This window comes from Ambystoma mexicanum, chromosome 2p, assembly GCF_040938575.1.
Source record: "Ambystoma mexicanum isolate Mex_15411 chromosome 2p, UKY_AmexF1_1, whole genome shotgun sequence".
NCBI lineage: Eukaryota > Metazoa > Chordata > Amphibia > Caudata > Ambystomatidae > Ambystoma > Ambystoma mexicanum.
Window position 1 is genome coordinate 1,184,489,992 of NC_090923.1, and position 14,318 is coordinate 1,184,504,309.

At 49.2% G+C, this 14,318-nt stretch overlaps 1 protein-coding gene across 1 annotated transcript in view; it reads right to left on the reverse strand.

Annotated features, from left to right (window-relative positions):
* The window catches only part of PNCK (pregnancy up-regulated nonubiquitous CaM kinase), a 474,806-nt gene extending 460,950 nt beyond the window's left edge, over positions 1-13,856 (reverse strand). Inside the window, exon 1 of the mRNA XM_069645371.1 lies at positions 13,721-13,856. The gene's annotated coding sequence lies outside the window, so the exon portion shown is untranslated. The remainder of the gene's footprint in view (positions 1-13,720) is intronic.
* Positions 13,857-14,318: the final 462 nt, after the last annotated feature.

Consider the following 14,318-nt stretch of genomic DNA (forward strand, 5'->3'; position numbering starts at 1 on the left):
GTATTATCCAGTCTGTTGCGCAGGGAATTTAAATATACACACCACTGCATGTGTGAAATTGCTTTTGAAAATAGAAAAAGGTTGCAGTTGATTTCAATCTAAACCTTATCAAGGAATTCTAATGCTCGTGATCTTGAAATGTTCCACGATACTGTGTAATGTTGACATTAAGGGTTTTGTGTGTGATAGAAGGTTTGAACTGTTTATTTAACTTGTGTTCTGTTTCCATGGGACACAAAAGTGAAAACACACATGGGGTGTCATTTCTGTTTTTTTCTTAATGTTGATTCCCAAACATTGAGTCTTCGTATTGAAACTTTGTTTTGTGCCACAGGGAAAGTGGCTTGAGTGGACATATGAATTGGATCTAATATTTAATAAATATATATTCTTTCTGTACACTGGCCTGGTGTTTGGCTTAACATTGCTCAAGGGGGAGGGATTCATTGGGTCTACATGAGCCATAGACAGGGCTAGATAGAATACCAAGGTCTATTTGTGTGGTGCTGTTGATTGGGGGAGAAAGTAGTCCCCACATTACCAGTGATCCCATTAATATATCTTACATGCCTAAACCCAAGCAAAACCAAAACTCTATGTTTCAACCGTCACTTCCCCACTACTCTACCAAATAAATGGCCAGACACCCAAGGGCCCCAACCTCATATAGATAATAGAGTAAAAAGGCCTCATGCTCGACGATGCCATCTTATTAACCCCCACATTTCCCAGACGGGTCACCAAGGCCTGCTTCCAAATTCATATGCTCCTACCTGGAAAAGGCTTCAAAGGTTGATCTTGCCTAAGCTTTCATCTTATTGGGTTTAGACTTTTGCATATATGTCAGATTGAACAAACTCCAAATGGTATGCAGTGATAAAATCGCGGCAAAAATATCGCCAGTACAAAACTTCATGGCAAAAATGCTGTGGTTTGACCTGTTAAAGGTGTACCCCATCACACCATTTAAGGGGAGCAGGGGTTGCAGGGATGTTCCCCGCTCCCCTTAAATGGTATAATAGGTCCAGGGGTTGCGGGGGTGACTCCTACATCCTTTACATCGATTGCAGCACCAAAACCACAGCCTTTTTGCCGCGATATTTTGTGTCCACTGCAATTTTGCCACGATTTTAACACATGGAACCCTCCAAACTAACCAACTAAGACTGATACAAAATTGTGCAGTACGGCTAATGCTGGGTCTGAAGGCACACACCCATCTCAAGCCTGAGCATTGAATATTGCATACCTTTAAAGTCCTATTTCTGATGCATCACATTCTTTTTAATAAGTGTACCAGATGCTTTATCAGGCTCCTTGAACCCTATTTCCCAAGCAGGACCCTCAGTTATTCTCATGAGAGCCTCCTGGCCGCACCTAAATTCAAGATACTGCCTGATGCTGTAAGACCCTTTGAATGGCATCAGAGATTGGAGTTAACTTCATAGAGGCCAGTTATTCGAGATTTAAGCTTGCCCTAAGCATATTCATGTTCCCTGAAACCACTGCTTGCCCCTTCCTTCTTCCTCACCACACCAGCCATTGCTACACCTGGCACACAGAGAAGGGCACAGTTTGCTACTTACCCATTGGGAAACTGAATTATACAGGCCCCAAGTTGCACTTAGTAAACTATGGGCCTGGGTGGTAAGTGAAGTTATCTGGAGCCCATAGCTTCCCATTACCTACCCAGCTCTATGGAAAATAAGGCAAGTCCATCCCAGAGATGCTGGTTGCACTTATCACTCTGTCTGTAGAGTCTGTTTAACAACCAATAGCACCATGAGGAACATATCAGCAAATTCCAATACAAAAAAATATTCTGGGAGCATGACATCATTTCAGATAAAAATATTATTCACAATTTGTATTATCTCATAAACGAAAAACATATGTAAACACCTTCATCAATATTCATAAAAAAGACGTCCCATTAAAGTGCTCAAGGGGCTACTAAAGTGCAGTGTGCTGAAGTGCAAAGTCAATTAACATTCTTCAAGATCCATACTCATGTTCTTTAATTTGATTTTGTACAAACATCTTCAAAAAAGAAGGTTTTTCATTGATATAAAAATTCAGAATAATATATTTAGGTCTAAATCTATTGGCGTTTGCTCCTCGTGGTGCTATTGGTTGCTTGGTATATTATCAGAGTGTGAGGACACACTTTTCTTTACCGGGTTGCCTCTTTTTTGCAAATGTAGAGTTTGTTTGACATCTCTGTATTGGGAAACAAGTAAACAACTTAATGTAAAGAGCATACACTTAAAAAAGACAATCACCACAGAATCATCTCACCTCAAACCTAGCCCAGCTGTATTGGGTTAAATCGGAATATTCGTCCATGTGTATCCAATTGTGATTGGGTTTTGCACTTCCCATCCCCTCTCATCTCTTTAATTAACTTTTGGGTTGTTGAACTCCAGGCCTCGAGGGCCGGGATCCTGATGGGTTTTCAGGATATCTCTCATTAATATTCATGAGGAGAAATGTGCATACATTTAGAATCATTGTATGCAAATTTATTTCATGAATATTAATGAGTGGCATCCTGAAAACCTGACATGGTTTCGGCTCTCGCGGCATGGAGTTGTACAACCCACACTGTGTTCCACCCTCTTCCTTTCTACCCAGCCTGTTTTTCCCAGCGCCCTCTTCTAGCCCTCCCCAGCATGCACTCCCAGACCAGGAACTGCACGTCAGGTGCCCAAATACAGGTAGGTGCAGGTAGGTGCAGTCATCTCAGAACCTTGCTGATAACCAGGTAGGCACGTGTGAAATCAAACACCCGCAGCTGTGCCCAGCAAGCCAAGAGCAGGCCACAAATGCACACACAGAGTCACAAGCGCGCTAGATACATACATGAACATGTGCAGATACCTATGCATACAAAAAGGGAGTTACAGGCATTCACCGCTTCACGGAGAGAGACATAGACATCCATACAGATATAGGCAAGGTATGTCTCACTCAGTGGCGGACACGCATGCACGAGCGCTCACGCGTAGGGACGTGCAAAACTCCAGCACAATCATAAACACACAGAGGGAACATAACAAAGAGAGGGGCAGCTAAAAGGCAGGGTGGTGTAGCTTGCCATATATTGCAGCATAGAATAGACACACACAGGACAAACATAGAAACACAGAAATACCAGCAGTGAAAGATAAACGGTACAGACGAAGGTGAGGATCACACGAAGACACACAAATACCGGCAGATATAGACATGCAGACGGTGACGCAGTCAAACACATTTTGCACACACCAACCATAGCAGTCATACGCTCACAATCCCACATCAAGCTTGAGTCGGCTAAAACACAATACATCACAGCGAGACTCGCACAGACAAAACGCAATGCACACACGTACACAGGGCCGGCATCGCAGACAAACAGCAGCAACGGGCAGGGAGCGCACAATTCATGCGCAATTATCACCCCCCGGCCACGTGCACAAAGGACGCATCGCAAAGGGGCGCCCTCACTTGCCCCCAGTCGCGCGCATTGCCTCTGCGCACAGATATAGAACGAGCGTAAACACAGGCCCAGACGTACAGACACGCACACGCGCGCATTCAGACACGTAAACAGACACGTGGTTGCACCCACTCACACAGACACACACTGACAAAAGGCACGCCCACACAAGACACATGCAGAAGAAACACACCTACACAACGAAACCTGTTTCAAACCACTGATGAAATGAGCACCTCTGCAGTGTGCATTCTCTTAGAAGAATACACGTTTATGACCCCGGAATTACCCGTACTCTTCCGTACCACAGAACAGACCAGGTTTAGGCGCCGCCCCACGCCCACACAGGGCGGAAAAACTCACGCCAGTCTCTCTGTGTGTAGTGTATCCTGCAGGGATACGTCCGGGTTCCGGGCTCTCCTAACAATATGCCCAAGCCGTGCCTCCTGTAAAAGTCTGCCTTTCCCCGAGTCTGTCCTGTAATTACCCTGTGTCTCTGCTGAAAGTGATATGATAGGTTCTTTATAACGCGCCGGGAATCGAACCTGTGTTGCTCCGTGTCCTCTTTGTTCCAAGGCGAGCACGTTGCACGATCCAGTGAATGTTTGCTTCTGCTGCAATGTGTGTACGTGTGCCAGCAGTCCTCTCGTGCAACCTGCTGATGTCCCTTTATCCTTCCTGAAATTGGACGGGGTCAATCTACCTTTCACTTAACACGTTATAACGTCTATCTATAAGGTGTTGCTATCACTGTGACTCTCTGGAAATGGGTTGGTGTTCCTGTGTGACACGGGGCACCAGGCATGCTTGGACGCGTTATAACAGACACATGGTGTTGCCAGCATGTTACTAGAGGGTTGAAATGGTGCTGTTACATTACAGGAAAGATACAGGGGCAGAGACATGCAACAGGAGAGACAATGCCCTAGTGCTTGTATTCCTGTGTCTCTCCTGTAATGGGTCTGTGTTCCTCTGGCTCCCCTGTAACAGTTTGTTTCCCTGTAGCTCTCCTGTAATGCCTTTGTGTTCCTCTGGCTCTCCAACAACGTGGTTGTTTCTCTGTGCCTCTCCTGTAATGTATTTGTTTTTCTCTAGCTCTCCTGTAGTCTGTTTGTTTCCTCGTGTCTCTCCGGTTATGTGTCTGTTTTCCCTGTGCCTCTCCTGTAATGCCTTTGTGTTCCTCTGGCTCTCCTGTAACGTGGTTGTTTCCCTGTGCCTCTCATGTAATGCATGTGTGTTTCTCTAGCTCTTCTGTAGTGTGTTTGTTTCCTCGTGTCTCTCCTGTTATGTGTCTGTTTTCCCTGTCTCTCCTGTAATGCCTTTGTGTTCCTCTGGCTCTCCTGTAACGTGGTTGTTTCCCTGTGCCTCTCCTGTGTTGTATTTGTGTTTCTCTAGCTCTCATGTAGTGTGTTTGTTTCCTCGTGTCTCTCCTGTTATGTGTCTGTTTTCCCTGTCTCTCCTGTAATGCCTTTGTGTTCCTCTGGCTCTCCTGTAACGTGGTTGTTTCCCTGTGCCTCTCCTGTGTTGTATTTGTGTTTCTCTAGCTCTCCTGTAGTGTGTTTGTTTCCTCGTGTCTCTCCTGTTATGTGTCTGTTTTCCCTGTCTCTCCTGTAATGCCTTTGTGTTCCTCTGGCTCTCCTGTAACGTGGTTGTTTCCCTGTGCCTCTCCTGTGTTGTATTTGTGTTTCTCTAGCTCTCCTGTAGTGTGTTTGTTTCCTCGTGTCTCTCCTGTTATGTGTCTGTTTTCCCTGTCTCTCCTGCAATGACTTTGTGTTCCTCGGGCTCTCCTGTAATGCGTTTGTTTCCCCTATATCTCTTCTGTAATGTCTTTGTGCTCCCCTGGCTCTCCTGTAATGGTTCTGTGTTCCTCTGGCCCCCCTGTAATTGTTTGTTTCCCTGTAGCTCACCTGTAACGCCTTTGTGTTTCTCTGGCTCTCCTGTAGTGTGTTTGTCTCCCCCTATCTCTCCTGTTATGTGTCTGTTTTCCCCATCTCTCCTGTAATGCCTTTCTGGTCCCCTGGCTCTCCTGTAACGTGGTTGTTTCCCTGTATCTCTCCTGTAATGTGTTTGTGTTTCCCCTGGCTCTCCTTCTTTATGCTTGTTTCCCTATATCGGTCCTGCAATGTGTTTGTGTTTCCTCTAGCTCTACTGTAATGTGTTTTTTTCCCTGTATCTCTCGTAATGTGTTTGTTTACCTCTATCTCTGCTGTGATGTCTGTGTGCTCCCCTGACTCTCCTGTAGTGTGTTTGTGTTCCTCTGGCCCCCCTGTAATGGCCTGTGTTCCTCTGACTCCCCTGTAAGTGTTTGTTTCCCTGTAGCTCATCTGTAACGCCTTTGTGTTTCTCTGGCTGTCCTGTAGTGTGTTTGTTTCCCCCTATCTCTCCTGTTATGTGTATGTTTTCCCCCATCTCTCCTGTAATGCCTTTCTGTTCCCCTGGCTCTCCTGTAACGTGGATGTTTCCCTGTATCTCTCCTGTAATGTGTTTGTGTTTCCTCTAGCTCTACTGTAATGTGTTTGTTTCCCTGTATCTCTGCTGTAATCTCTGTGTGCTCCCCTGGCTCTCCTGTAGTGCGTTTGTGTTCCTCTGGCTCCCCTGAAATGTGTTGTGTTCTTCTGGCTCTCCTGCAACGCAGTTGTGTTCCCTGTGCCTCTCCTGTAATGTCTTGGTTTCTATGCAACTCTTCTATTTCCCATATGCTGTGTTTTCCCTGTGTCTCTCTTGTAACGTGTTTGTGTTCCTCTGACTCTACTGTAATGTGTTCCCTGTGTCTCTCCTGTCATGTCATTGTTTCCCCGTGCATTTATTGTAATGTGTTTTTTTTCCCTGTATCTCTCCTGTAATGTGATGGTGTTCCTCTGGCTCTTCTGTAATGTGACTGCGTTCCCTGTGTTTCTCCTGTAAATTGTTTGTGTTCTGCTGGCTCTCCTGTAGTTTGTTTGTTTCTCTGTGCCTCTCCTGGAATGTCTTTGTGTTCTTTTGGTTCACCTGTAATATTTTTGTGTGCTGTGATTTTCTATAATATGTTTGTGTTCCTCTGGCTCTCTTATAATGTTTGTGTTTCCATCTGACTTTCTGTAATGTGTTTTTTTCTCTGTGTATCCCTTCTAATGTGTTTGTGTTCTGCTGGCCCTCCTGCAATGTACTTGTGTTCCTGTGACATTATGTAATGTTTTGTGCTTCTCGGTCTCTCTTGTGATGTTTTTGTTCTCCTGTAGTGTGTTTGTATTCCTCTACCTCTCCTGTAATATGTGTGTGTGTAACAGTGTCTCTCCTGTAATGCGCTGGTCTCCTCGTGTCTTCTTCTAATGTGTGGGTCTCCCTTTGTCTTTCTGTACTGTTCTGGGCATTCTGCGTCTTCCTGTAATGTACCGGTTTCCCTGTGTCTCTCCTTAATGTCTCCCCATGTGTCATCATGTAATGTGCTGGTCTACCTGGGTCTCTCCTGTAAGGTGCTGTTCTCCTCGTGTCTCTTACGTAATGTGCTGGTCTCCCTGTGTCTTCCTGTAATGTGCTGTTCTTCCTATGTATCCCTGTAATGTGCTAGTCTCCCTGTGTCTTCCTGTAATGCGATGGGCTCCCTTTGTATTTCCTGTAATTTGCTGGTCTCCCATTGTCTCTCCTAGAATGTGCTGTTCTTCCTGTGTCTTTCTTGTAATGTGCTGGTCTTCTAGTATATCTCCTGTAATCCGCTGGTCTCACTGGAATGTGCTAGTCTGCCAGTGTCTCTGGTAATGCACTGGTCACTTTGTGTCTCTCCGGTAATGCGCTGGTCTCCCTGTGTCTTTCCTGCAATGCAATGGTCTCCCTGTGTCTTCCTGGAATGTGCTGGCTTCCCGTGACTTCCTTGAATGCACTGGTCAGTCTGTGTCTCTCTTGTAATGTGCTGGTCTCCCCCTGCCTCTCATGTTATGCAGTGGTCTCCCTGTGTCTTCCTGTAATGCACAAGTCTCTCTCTCTGTGTCTTCCAGTAATGCGCTGGTCTCCCTGTGTCTTTTGGTAATGCCCTGGTTTCCCTGTATATTTTCCTATAATGTGCTGGTTTCCCCGTGTTTCTCCTGGAATGCACTGTTCTCCCTGTGTCTCCTCTGTAATGTGCTGGTCTCCCTATGTCTTCCTTGTAATTTGCTGGCCTCACGGTATCTCTCCTGTAATGCATTAATCTGCCTGTGCCTTCCTGGAATGTGCTGGTCTGCCAGTGTCTCTCCGGTATGCGCTGTTCTCCCTGTGTTATCCTGGAATGCGCCTGTCTCCCTGTGTCTCTCCTGTATGTGTTTGTGTTCCTCTGGCCCCTCTGCACTGTACTTGTGTTCCTGTGACTTTGTGTAATGTTCTGTGCTTCTCTATCTCTCTTGTAATGTATTTGTTTTCCTGTAATGTGTTTGTATTCCTCTACCTCTCCTGTAATGTTTGTGTGCAACAGGGTCTCTCGTGTAATGCGCTGGTCTCCTTGTGTCTTCCTCTAATGTGTGGGTCTCCCTTTGTCTTTCTGTACTGTACTGGTGTCCCTATGTCTCTCCTGTAATGTGCTGGTCTCCCCATGTGTCTTCTTTTGATGTGCTGGTCTCCCTGTGTCTCTCATGTAATGCGTTGGTCTCCCGGTGTCTTCCTGTAATGTGCTGGTCTCCCTATGTATTCCTGTAATGTGCTGTTCTTGCTGTGTCTTCTGGTAATGCGATGGACTCCCTGTGTATTTCCTGTAATGTGATGGCTTCCCAGTGTCTCTACTGCAATGCTCTGGTCTCCATGTGTCTCTGTCGTAATGTGCTGGTCTCCCAGTGTCTCTCTTGCAATGTGCTGGTCTCCCTGTGTCTTTCTTGTAATGCGCTGGTCTCCCTGTATCTCTCCTGTAATGTGCTGGTCTCCCCGTGCCTTCCTGGAATGTGCTGGTCTGCCAGTGTCTTTCCTGCAATGCAATGGTCTCCCTGTGTCTGTCCTGTAATGCGATGGTCACCCTGTGTCTTTCTTGTAATGTGCTGCTCTCCCTTTATCTCGCCTGGAATGCACTGGTCTGGCTTTGTCTCTCTTGTAATGTGTTGGTCTCCCTGTGTCTCCTCTGTAATGTGCCGGTCTCCTGGTGTCATCCTGTAAGGCGCTGGTCTTTCTGTGTCTTCCTGGATTGTGCTGGTCTCCCTGTGTCTCTCCTGTAATGTACTGGTCTCCCTGTGTCTCTCCTGCTATGTGCTGGTCTCCTTGTGCCTTCCTGTAATGTCCGCTCTCCCTGTGCCGTTCCCGTAAAGCACTGGTCTCCCAGTGTCTTTCCTGTAATGCATTGGTCTCCCTGTGTATTCCTGTAATGCGCTGGTGTCCATTTGTCTTTCCTGTAATGCGCTGGTCTCCGTGTGTCTTCCTGGAATGCGCTGGTCTCCCTGTGTCTCTCCTGTAATGTGCTGGTCTCCCAGTGTCTTCTTGCAATGCTTTCGTCTCCTGTGTCTTCCTGGAATGCGCTGGTCTCCGAGTCTCTCTCCTGTAATGCACTGGTCTCCCTGTGTCTTTTTGGAATGCGCTGGTCTCCCTGTGTCTTTGTATAATGCGCTGGTCTCCCTATGCCCTACCTGGAATGTTCTGGTCTGCCCGTGTCTTTCCTGCAATGCACTGGTCTCTCTGTGTCTCTCCTGCAATGCACTGCCCTCCTTGTGTCTTCCTGGAAAACGCTGGTCTCTCTGTATCTCTCCTGTAATGCGCTGGTCTCCGTGTGTCTTCCTGGAATGCACTGGTCTCCCTTTGTCTCTCCTGTAATGCGCTGGTCTCCCAGTGTCTTCTTGTAATGCTTTGGTCTCCCTGTGTCTTCCTGGAATGCGCTGGTCTCCCAGTATCTCTCCTGTAATGCACTGGTCTGCCTGTGTCTTTTTGGAATGCGCTGGTCTCCCTGTGTCTTTCCTGGAATGCGCTGGTCTCCCTGTGTCTTTGTATAATGCGCTGGTCTCCCTATGCCCTACCTGGAATGCTCTGGTCTGCCTGTGTCTGTCCTGCAATGCACTGCCCTCCTTGTGTCTTCCTGGAAAACGCTGGTCTCTCTGTATCTCTCCTGTAATGCGCTTGTCTCCCTGTGTCTTCCTGAAATGTGCTGGACTGCCAGTGTCTCTCTTGTTATGCGTTGGTCTCTCTGTGTCCTGGAATGCGCGGGTCTCCCTGTGTCTCTCCTGTAATGTGCAGGACTCCCTGTGTCTCTCCTGAAATGTGCTGGTCTCCCTGTGTCTTTCTTCAAATGTGCTGGTTCCCCTGTATCTCTCCTGTAATGCTCTAGTCTCCCTGTGCCTTCTTGGAATTTTCTGGTCTGCCAGTGTCTCTCTGGTAATCTGCTGGTCTCCCTGTGTCACTTCTGTAATGGGCTGGACTCCCTGTGTCTTTCCTGTAATCTGCTGGTCTCCCTGTGTCTCTCCTTTAATGTGCTGGTCTCCCTGTGTCTCTCCTGTAATGCGCTGGTCTCCCTGGGTCCTCCTGGAAAGCGCCTGTCTCCCTATGTCTCTCCTGTAATGTACTGGACTCCCTGTGTCTTTCCTGTAATCTGCTGGTCTCCCTGTGTCTCTCCTTTAATGTGCTGGTGTCCCTTTATCTCTCCTGTAATGCACTGGTCTTCCGAAAGGCAAATACCCACTCTTGCAGGGATGCCAGGTTGGGCGGGCCGGGGGGGTGGGGGAGGTGGCCTGGGGGCATGGGAGGGGCTGGGCCGACTGGAGTCAGGAGGCGCCAGGTGGTACCGGTTCCATGACAGGAGGCCAGACTGGTCGCACGGGATCAGGCCTGGGGAGGGGTGCAGTCACGCAAATAATGTCCCATAAAGGGGGGGGGGGGGCAAAAGTGCAAAGGTGCACAGTTCTCTGCCTTACCCTGGGAAGAACTTGCGCCACAGCGTTCCTGCCGTCGGGGGCCATCCTGTTGACCTGCCTGCCTCAGATGTACATTTTCCATCCCACCCACCCTGAACAACGGAGTTCAGCCGAGGGCAGAAGAGGAGAGAGGGTTGCAGATAGGGGAGGACCACCAAGACATTATAATCCCCTTCCGGGGGACTCCAGAGCTGGAATTAGGGCAAGGGGAGAGCGCAGGACGCTGCCCTGTGGTGTTGATGGACAGCTGACGGGGTTCCCGGCAGGGGAGAGGGTGTGAAGGGTGGAGTCAGGAGGCAAGTTGGGTAACGAAGGATCGGCCTCCTGGAATCGCCCCTACACACAGAACAGGGCATGGTGGGGATGGGATAGGCCATCACCACCATGCGCCACCTTCAAGGGTGGAGGGCGTGGTCCGCCTGGACCACCTGTCAGTACTAGGAGATTTATTCGTATTGATTATGTGTGTTTTTTTAAGTCACATTTTTGTTAAGATGTAAAGAATAAAAATGTTGCTGATATGGCATCCAAAAGAGAAGGCGTCTAAGTGTATCTCTCATGCCCGCCATGGCCCCCTGCAGAGCCCACAGTATTTCTCTGTAATACACTGGTCTTCCTGTATCTCGCCTGTAATGCACTGGTCTCTCTGTGTCTCTCTTGTAATGTGCTGGTCTCCCTGTGTCTCTCCTGCAATATGCTGGTCCCCCTGTGTCTTCCTGGAATGCGCTGGTCTCGCTGTAGGACTCCTGTAATGCGCTGGTCTCCCTGTGTCTCTCATGTAATGCGCTGGTGTCCCTGTGTCTCTCCTGCAATATGCTGGTCCCCCTGTGTCTTCCTGGAATGCGCTGGTCTCGCTGTAGGACTCCTGTAATGCACTGGTCTCTCTGTGTCTCTCTTGTAATGTGTGTGCTTGTCTCCCTGTGTCTCTCCTGCAATATGCTGGTCCCCCTGTGTCTTCCTGGAATGCGCTGGTCTCGCTGTAGGACTCCTGTAATGCGCTGGTCTCCCTGTGTCTCTCATGTAATGCGCTGGTCTCCCTGTGTCTCTCATGTAATGTGCTGGTCTCCGTAGGTCTCTCCAGTAATGTGCTGGTCTCCCAGCGTGTTCATTTAATGTGCAGGTCTCCCTGTGTCTTAATTTAATGCGCTGGTCTCCATATGTCTCTCCAGTAATGCGCTGCTCACCCTGTGTTTCCTGTAATGTGCCAGTCTCCCTGTGTCTTCATGTAATGTGCTGGTCTCGCTGTATCTCTCCTGTAATATGCTGGTCTCCCTGTTTTTTCTTGAAATGTGCTGCTCTCCCTGTTTCTCTCCTGTAGTATGCGGCTCTCCCTGTCTCTCTCCTGTAATGTGCTGCTCGCGTTCTTATATTGTGACTGTGCCCCTGTTTCTACTGTAAACTTTCGATGTTCCTTTGTGTCTGCTCTAAGAGATGTGTGTGTTCTTGTGTCTCTGTAACAGCTGATCCTTGACCTCTGTCTCCTCTGCACTGAACCTGTGCCTCTCTGTCCCTCCTCCGTCAGGTCGTAGTCCTTGTGTTTCTGCTAGTTTCCTTATGCCAGTCTCTCTGCTATGGCGTGTATCCCCGGGTGCCTGGGGGAGTTGCGAGAATCCCTGTGCCTCCCCTCTATTGCATGATTTTTCTTGAGAAATCTTTTATAGCGTCAAAGCCCCTTTGTTACTCCTGGAACACCTCTCTGTGCCTAGTTCTTACCGCTGCTATGCCCGCTGGCAGCTTCCCTTTGTCTCTCCTGTAACATGCCAATGTGCGTGTGCTGCTAGATCCCCGTGTCTGTGTGCTGTAACATGCCCGTGTCTCTCTGTGTTTTCTGAAACTTCTCTGTGTATCTGCTTTAACATGTCTGTGTCCCCCTGCAGTAACATGTCTTTGCTGTAACAAGTCAACGTCCCTCTGTCTCTGCTGTAACGTGTCTGTTTCTCTGTGTCTCTGCTGGAACATATCTGTGTCTCTCCTTTAACATGCCCGTGTCCCTCTGCCTCTGCTACAACTTCTCTGTTGTCCCGTGTGTCTGCAGTAACATGTCTGCATCCATGCGTCTCTGCTGTAACACGAGTGTGGCCCCCGGATCTTGCTGCAACATGTCTTTGTGTCTCTGCTATAACATGCCTATGCGCCTCCGTATCTGCTGTTGCTTATCTGTGTCCTTGTGTGTCTGCTGTAACATGTCTGCGTCCGTGATATAACATGTACGCGGTCACCCACCCTGCTGTAATATGTCAGTGCCCCTCTGTTTCTTGTGTAATATTTCTGTGCCCCTGTGCCTTTACTGTAACATCTCTGTGCTATAACAAGTCGGCGTCCCTGTGTTTCTGCAGTAACATACCAGTGTCCACGCATGTCTGCTGTAACATGTCTGTGGTCCTATGGTCCTCTAGTGCGGTGGAATCATTGTTTCTTTCCATCTAGGTGGCTGTGTCCCTGTGTTGGGAGTCCTGTTGAGCCCATACCCCCGCGTGCCTGTGGTGTGCTGGCTTCCCCGTGGGTCTCATCCAGTGTCTCGCCTCTAAAACGTCAGTGTCACTGTGCTTCTCGTGTGTCCTGCCGCTGTCTCTCGGGTGGCTGTGAGTCTCCTGTGGCACGTGGACCCGCTTCTTCTGCAAGGTGTCGGCATGTCTCCTATGTAACGTGACAGTGTCCCCGCGCGTCTCTGTTGCGGTCACTCCCGTGTGGCGTGCTGCTGCACCTTCTTTCTTTTGGCGAGCTGCCGTGCCTGCCTCTGTAATGTGTTTCCGAGTCTTCCCTGTAACATGTGTTCTGTCGGTATCTGTCATGCGTTGGTGTGTGTGATGCTTTGTCCCCGGCGTTGTCGTATCCCCGGCGACTGCGCTGCGCCTTCTTGCTGCCTCTTCCGTGTGCCCTGTTGCTGTGTCTCCCCTGGTACGTGTGGTCGCCCCCCGCCTGTAACGTGTCGGTGTGTTTCTCCTGCACAGTGTTGCAGTGTCGCCACCGCACCGCCTTGTCCATCTCCTTCGGAGCGTGTTGCCGTTTCTCCCCTCTTACGTGTGTCAATGTGTCCACTTGTCAGCGTGTCTCCTGTGCAGTCATGCGGGGTCTCTGCTGCTGCTGTGCACTGCCACTCTGCTTCTCCTGCAGAGAGTGCGTGCGTGCGTGTGTCCCTCCAGGAGCCTGCCACTCTGTCCCTCTTGCACCCCGTTGCCTCTCTCGTGCCGCGCCCCTCCTGTACGGTACTGGACCTGCTGCTGCACCCCTGCATCTGCACATGCAGCGCTCTGGGGCGCGTGGTCCCCGAGACTAAGCTGCTTGGGCTACATAGCGCATTCCTTGTGAACGGGAAAGCTCATAAACACACGTGACAACTCCGATAATTCCAATGCAAGATACGAACCCACAACACGAACAATTCCCAAAATAAAAACAGGCGCTCTACCTATACACCCTCAGGGCTCGCGGGATGGTCGTGGACGGTCGGCGAATCACGGACGCTCCGTTCTCACAAGTACAGCGCTCGCTGATGCTCTGCTGTTTTCGCGCCTGGTCCTCTCCCTGCAACGGTATGCCATGCTATTTAAAACATTACGCTTCCCGACAGTTCACAGCGGTGCTGCCTCCATCTCCCTCCCTCCCTCCCAACCTCCCTCCCGCGCTCACCCCACCCCCTCATCCTCTCCCTTAAAGGACTCCAGCTCTCCTTGTAAGGAGATGGAAGTGCTGACCCCCTCTGACGGTCTAGAGCTGGCCGAAGCCTAAGGAAGCCAGCTTCCGTGCCACACCCCTGAGGTGATATGGGGGAGGGGGAATAGCGCCAAGAGGGCGAGAAGAGGCGTACCAAACTCGGGTTGTGGGAATGGGTGTACCACAGTGGGGCAAACCCCTACTAAGCCCCCCCCCTCGAACCCTCAACCTTCATAACATGCTTTACCACCCAAATAATTTGCATTGGAAGAAACATGATCACTTTATTGGAGTCAAACTAATGGGCGGTCCTAGTCTTACTCAGGCCACAAGTGCACCCGGCATACAAACGC